This window comes from Rosa chinensis, chromosome 7 (assembly GCF_002994745.2).
Source record: "Rosa chinensis cultivar Old Blush chromosome 7, RchiOBHm-V2, whole genome shotgun sequence".
Lineage (NCBI taxonomy): Eukaryota > Viridiplantae > Streptophyta > Magnoliopsida > Rosales > Rosaceae > Rosa > Rosa chinensis.
Window position 1 is genome coordinate 16,830,861 of NC_037094.1, and position 6,968 is coordinate 16,837,828.

A 6,968-nucleotide genomic window follows, 5' to 3' on the forward strand; every position below is an offset into this window, starting at 1 on the left:
ATGCAAGGAAAGCCCTATGTGTCTAGTTTCTGAAGAATTTTACGGTTTGCGATTCTGACTTTTGTAGAAGGAGTTATGGCAATTTAAGTGAAGGAAGTTCAGCTTGGACGGGAATCTGCAATATCTTTTACAAGTTTATGTCTAGAACCTAACTTCGCTGAATTACTGGGAACTTCTCAAATGGAATTAGCAGCTGTAGCCTATATGCACGGAAAGCCCCATGTGTCTATTTTCTGAGTAATTTTACTGTTTATGATTCCGACTTTTCTAGAAGAAGTTATGGCAATTTAAGTGAAGGCAGTTCAACTTGGACCGGAGTCTGCAACATCTTTTACAAGTTCATGTCTAGAAGGCCCAGCACATATATTTGGAAATCTTCAACATGCCACATCATCATTATTGAAGATCCAGGACTTTTAGACATGTTTATATATGTCTGTGTTTATATATATATATATATATATATATATATGTATTAATTTATATGTTATATATATATGTGTGTGTGTGTGTGTGTGTGTGTCTTTGTGTGAGTGTGAATTTGTTGTAATTTGGCTTATGGTGAAATTGAAAGTTCTCATACTTCTATATAGAATATGTGCATATATATTCAACATGTCATGACTACGGTTGACCGATTCGATCCGATTCGAAATTATGGTGAAATTAGCTAAATTTTTTACCACACTCATAATTTATTATAATAATCTCATTCAACGGTCGGTTTTTTCATTTTATTTGAATTGATAGAGATTGCCCTTTGGAATGTATGATATATAAATATAGGTTTATAAGAGTAACTAAGTTTGACCTAGTTGATCGAATTCGAAACGAGAACTAAATTAGCTGGATTTTTTACAACCAACATAAAACATTACAATCTCTCCATCGAGCTGTTGGTTTCTCCATATTCATCTTCCACTTCATGGTTGCTTTAGAATGGACCTCAACAATTTAAATGCAATATATAAGTCATACAACTTTAGGAGGAAAATTGGTATAGGCCAACGTATTTGTAATTAAAATTGAAATTTTTATCTTATCCACGCACATCCATTGACTGAATATTTACATAGGTGATGTGAAAAAATAAGCACGTTTCGCAGTCCTCATGTCATCGGTCAACCAAGAAGACATACAAGTGACAAAGGTTGACCAATTCGATCGGATTCGAAAATATGGTGAAATTGGCTAAATTTTTTACCACACTCATAATTTATTGTAATAATCACATCCACCAGTCGATTTTTTCATTTTATTTGAATTTATAGAGGTTGCTCTTTGGAGTGTATGATATATAAATATAGATTTATAAGAGTAACTAAGTTTGACCTAGTTGATCGAATTCGAAACGAGAACTAAATTGGCTGGATTTTTTACAACCACCATAAAATATTACAATCTCTCCATCAAGCGGTTGGTTTCTCCATATTCATCTTCCGCTTCATGGTTGCTTTAGAATGGACCTCAACAATTTAAATGCAATGTATAAGTCATACAACTTATGAGGCAAATTGGTATAGGCCAACGTATTTGTAATTAAAATTAAAATTTTTATCTTATGTCCACGCACATCCATCGATGAAATATTTACAAATGTGATGTAAAAAAATAATCACGTTTTGCGGTCGTAATGTCATCGGTCAACCAAGAAAACCTACAAGTGACTACGGTTGACCAATTCGATTGGGTTTGAAACTATGGTGAAATTGACTAAATTTTTAACCACACTCATAATTTATTGTAATAATCACATCCAACGGTAGGTTTTCCCAGTTTCTTTGAATTAATAGAGGTTGCTCTTTGGAGTGTGATAGGAACATAATTATGTGATAATAATATTGTTAATTCCCATATTTACTTTGTTAGTTTATCTTATTTTCAGGTTAGTTTAGTTGTTTTTATGTTTATTAGGTTTTCCGAAGCAAGGAAAGAAATAAGAGCAAAAGGAAGGATATCAACCAATCTCAAACCTGTCTCAGTTTCGTTTTCTTCCTGTCATCTGTTTTGACGTATTTATTTAATATAGTAAATTAACTCCAAAATTTACCAAATTTTGTGTGCTGGACTTCTTGTGTGTCTAGTACGTCTCTATAAATTTTCATATTTTTCTGGGTTGTTTTGGTTAGGTTTTTAGTTTGTTTTTAGACTTCTGTTCAGTAGGAACTACAGTCACGTTTTGTGACTTTTGTTGAAGGTTTTAGTTTAACTTAATTCTTTGTGGGAGACCCTTATTTCCCTACACAACAATCGACATATTTAGTTATTTGCAGGAGAATAAGGAAAATCAATAGCTTTAAATTTAGCTATAAGAGTGTATGATATATAAATATAGATTTATAAAAAAATTAGTGTCTTTAAAGATTTATTTATAAAAAAACCCGCAAGACCCGGCCCAAAAAATCCCGCAAGGCCCGCTTTATATGGACGGGCTTGGATACTTCAATTTACAATAAAGCCCGGCCCAAGCCCGCTATGAATGCCCAGCCCGGCCCGTTGACGAGCCCTACTTTCTATGTTACACTTTGATACACTACTACAAAAACTGCATCACACAACGGTGGAAATCTGTTGTGTGATGTGGACCATGTCTGTCGTCTATCTCGATGTTGTGTGATGAGCACACTCACACAACGGTGAAACACCGTTATCTGAATATCATAGAAACAACGCATTGCTTATAACCGTTGCACTAATTCTGCGCATGCCAATGCCAGAAATTGGATGCGGCGCATTTTCGATGGTGATCAGACAACAGAAGTAAGCACATGCTGTTGTTGGTTAACTTCTCACACAACAAAAAAATAACACTCAGACAACAGAACATACACGCTGTTGTTGGTTAACTTATCATACAACAGAAACATATGGCGACTGTTGTTGGTTGTTCCTTCACACAACAGGTATCATAAGTAACTGTTGTATGTGTGAGGCTCAGTGTTGAATTCTTCACAAGTCATACAACACATTGTTTCTATACCGTTGTGTGATTTAACATTGGACTACTGATACCCATTTATTCTGTTGTGTGAGTACTAATGTGACGACATAATTTTATAGCTACTATTGTGTGATTATAAGTGGTTTGTTGTGTGATTGACGACATGCGTATTCATACAACGTAATTTAATTTACTATTGTTCGTTCATTATCGATTATTTACCTGGAATATTTGCACAAAATAATGCTCTATATATTAAGTACTGAAGTACTCTAATTCAAGCATGTACCAAAAGAGCTAGTATTTATCAATCATCCATACATTCATCTATACCATGTAACAAAAAAAGAAAGCATTCTAGCTAACAATTAAAAAGAGAAAAAGCTGATACAATATAAAACATGCACATATGCAGTTGCTGCATGTGAATATATGTATCATCAGAACTTAACAAAATGCTTTCCTTCAACCAACTTGATGGCTCCTTCCAACTCTCCTGCAAGATCTTTAAGTGATGGGTCGAGCTCTCATTCTCAATGCAGGGGTAGCCTTTCGCTTATTTCAGCTCTCTTACTTGCAAACAACAAACTGTACAGGTCATTTCTGTCACCAGACCACATGAGGATATACCACTAAAGTTTCAAGCTTGATAATGAAAATCAATACTTCCAAATCCAAACTTACAGTTCTATCAATACAAATGAAAGAACATACTTACATTTGAATGTGCAGTGAAGTTGAAGTACTGAAATAAGGATACCATATTTACATTTGCATGCTGATTAGTACCCTGATTAAGGATACCATAAATTAGTTCCCATATGTTAATACATGAATTATACTAGCAAGTTAACTGAAAAAGAACAATAGCAAGTTAACTGAAAAAGAACAATCATGTGAGGCATGCAACTCACCAGTTCAATTAAAAAGAACAGTGTTCTAACCTTCTAATCATGATTAGTGCATATGATTAACATTACATATAGAATCATAATTACAGTAAAACTAAAGCATGGAGAGAAACTAGAGGGAAAGGAAACATGATTACTCTTTTGGTGTGATATGTAAATAAGTGATATGTGAACATTTGATTACAATGTCAAACATTTTAGATGATTACAATGTCAGGTCATAATAACTTACATATGAAATTAGGGTGCGCATAGACTCTAAAATGATCTGCAGTCCCAGTGTTGTCATGATAGAAGCAAATACAAGGATTCCCTGCATTTTTTTTTTCAAGTTTAAGAGGTGAATCAACATTAAGATAAAGAAAATGAGAAGACATGCAATGAAATAATTCTAACAAAATACTTCTTGACCTTGTTCCACGTCTACCCAATTCTAAGCTCACAAGCCTAGCACACACCATGAGCAGGTTCATTTGGCAAATACCCAGACGAACTTAAGGATTAGCGAGATGTGCAAGTTGGCTTGTAACACACTCATAAGAAATATGTTTTATATATCCTCCACACTCATAATAAACTGGACAGATTTCTCCTTTACCATGCAGACAAGGAAAAAGAAAAGAAAAAAATTATAGTAAATTGTTGTTGAAAATAGTAAATGATCAAGATATGCCAATAAGAAATTAATACACCAACAGCAACCTCATCAATTGTTGCAGTACACTTATAATGTTTTTAGTTCATTTTACATGGCCAGTCTAATGCCTAAGCAACAGAGCTTCATTAGTACTAATAAAACGTAAACCACATGCATATAATAAGAGCCTACCCTACATGAATAATAGAACAAAACTACATGAATAATTGGTAGTAAATTTCATGATGACAGTGACCAATAGGTTAAAACTACCAACGAAGAATTTTATGATGGAACCCTTATAAGTAGTGAACCCTTACAGACCAGATCATAAGTAGTACTGTAGAGGTAAGTCCTATGATGACAGAACCCTTTGGCCAACGACTATAGGCTAAAACAGCCAACAAAGAATCAAAGGAGTCATGAAGAGAAACAGGCGTAGATAGCCTTTATCTATCAGCCTTTATCAATTATACACAGTGAGAAGCAAGCATATTCCCAACTAATCAAACTCACAAAAAGGGGAGAAAGCCAATTGATCAAAACAAACAAGAGAAAACTTATAGTGAGAATGCAAATAGATACATTTCAAGAAGTTGGATCGAGAGGGTTAGCAAGTCAGATAATTACCTCAAGGAAATCATGGTTGGATACATACTGGGCCTCAACCACACATCTAATCTCCCCAACAATGACAGATACAGATTTTTTGGCATTCTGTGGATGACTTTCCCTCTGACAACCTTTTGTGCCTTGAAAGCCAAAAGAAAACACAAAGGGGAAATTCATTAGCTATTTATTAGCTTACTTATCAGAAAGCATTAAAACCACACACTAGTTTGATAAACACAATCAGATTATCCTCGTAAAATATGGATTTTCTGTTCAGCAAGTACACAAGCATGATGAATATTTAGTTATACCAGTTATACATGACACATAGTATCTAGTTCCACCTAGTCCTGTTTCAGATTTACCAAGCCGCAGACGCAAGAAAAACCCCACCAGATTTGAGAGTGAGGTATGAGAATCCATCCATCTGATGCATGAAAAATCACAAGAGACCATATTTAAATATATAACACGTCACAAGGACAAGTAGCAAAGGTGTTCCTTTTAGTTGTATTAGTTCTCATTACTTTAGGTAATGACAGAATAGGAACCAAGAAAACCAAATATACTAGTGAAATGCCAGTTGGTGCTCTACTTACTTCAGGACATCTGTGCGAGACAAGCGAAGCCTTTTTACAGAGTCATAAATTCCTTTAGGTACATCTGTAACTGGTATATTGACAAACTGTGACAAAGGGATGACCGGTTTTTGTTTGATGTTATTTTGCCCAGAGCTTGAAGCACTGTATCTTTTAACTGAATTTGAAGAATGTCTCATCTTCTTGGAGGCTGAATTTAATTTTCAGCTCAAATTGAGATCTGTCTCCACTCTCGAGTCATCCTGATCCACAGAAGCTTTAGATCGACTCTCTTCACCAGTTAGGAGCTTCATATTTCCTTCTGCGTTAAGCTTAGTTTGATTAGGACTGTAGTAATAAGACAAATTACATTCCAATTGAGGTTGTCCCACTGAGGTCGCATTAGAACATGCAACAGCCCAATGACTGCATTCAAAACATCTAATGCAGAAAGAAGACAAATACTCTGCTCCATTATAGGACTTGAATTTACTTGGTAAATCCTGAAGTTCAGCATTTTTTATCTGCGAACACTCTCGTAAATGGTGACCTTTTATGCCACAAAAGAAACAGGTCATGAATTTATCAGCAGCATTACCTGTTATGCCAGATGGGCTGATGTGCTTAAGAGCATCTAATCTCCTAGCAAAGACAGAAGCCATTGCTTCAGAACCTCCGAACTTGGGGGCAGGAAACATTGGATTTAGTTTGGAAACTGACTTCTCATCACTCTGGCTTTTGTTTCTATTAAAAGCAAGTGAGCCTGCATTGTCCGCTGCACACTCCTGTGGCTCATTACCGGAGACAGAAACCAGAATTAGAAACCAGAAAACATTATTAATCATGTTATATGTTTAACTATGCACTCAAATTCCACAATGATCACAAATAGTAGGAAATATATGGTTCAAAAGCAGAGCTAGACTTAACCGTCATCCTCTAAATTATATCATTCAGTATATGACAAATGACTGCATATAATGCATATGGGATTAAGAAAATTGAATGAACATGCCTAGCTGTCTATAGCAAAATCCCCATAAACAACTAGGACAAGAAAGATTACTGATACTCCGGAGTTACCATAAACTTTTCCAGACTCTAAGCCTTTATGTACGGAGTCTCCATCCTTTTGTGACCACTCAACCTGTATCAAAATGTAAACCAATCATGCTAGACTCAAAGGACAAAAACATTCAAGCACACAAAGTGCAGTGCTTAAAATGTTTTGAAAAGTAAATAAGTCTTGAAGATCTCAACTTTAAAACCATTTAAAATTGGTGCATCAA

General features: G+C 35.0%; 1 long non-coding RNA gene across 1 annotated transcript; it reads right to left on the minus strand.

The window, feature by feature from the left end:
* Positions 1–5,217: 5,217 nt before the first annotated feature.
* On the minus strand, positions 5,218–6,485 carry LOC112180058. Its single transcript, XR_002928038.2, has 4 exons — positions 6,278–6,485; positions 5,701–6,001; positions 5,413–5,528; positions 5,218–5,232 (listed from the first exon to the last, which is right to left on the minus strand). It is a non-coding gene; the product is annotated as an uncharacterized LOC112180058 (long non-coding RNA).
* Positions 6,486–6,968: the final 483 nt, after the last annotated feature.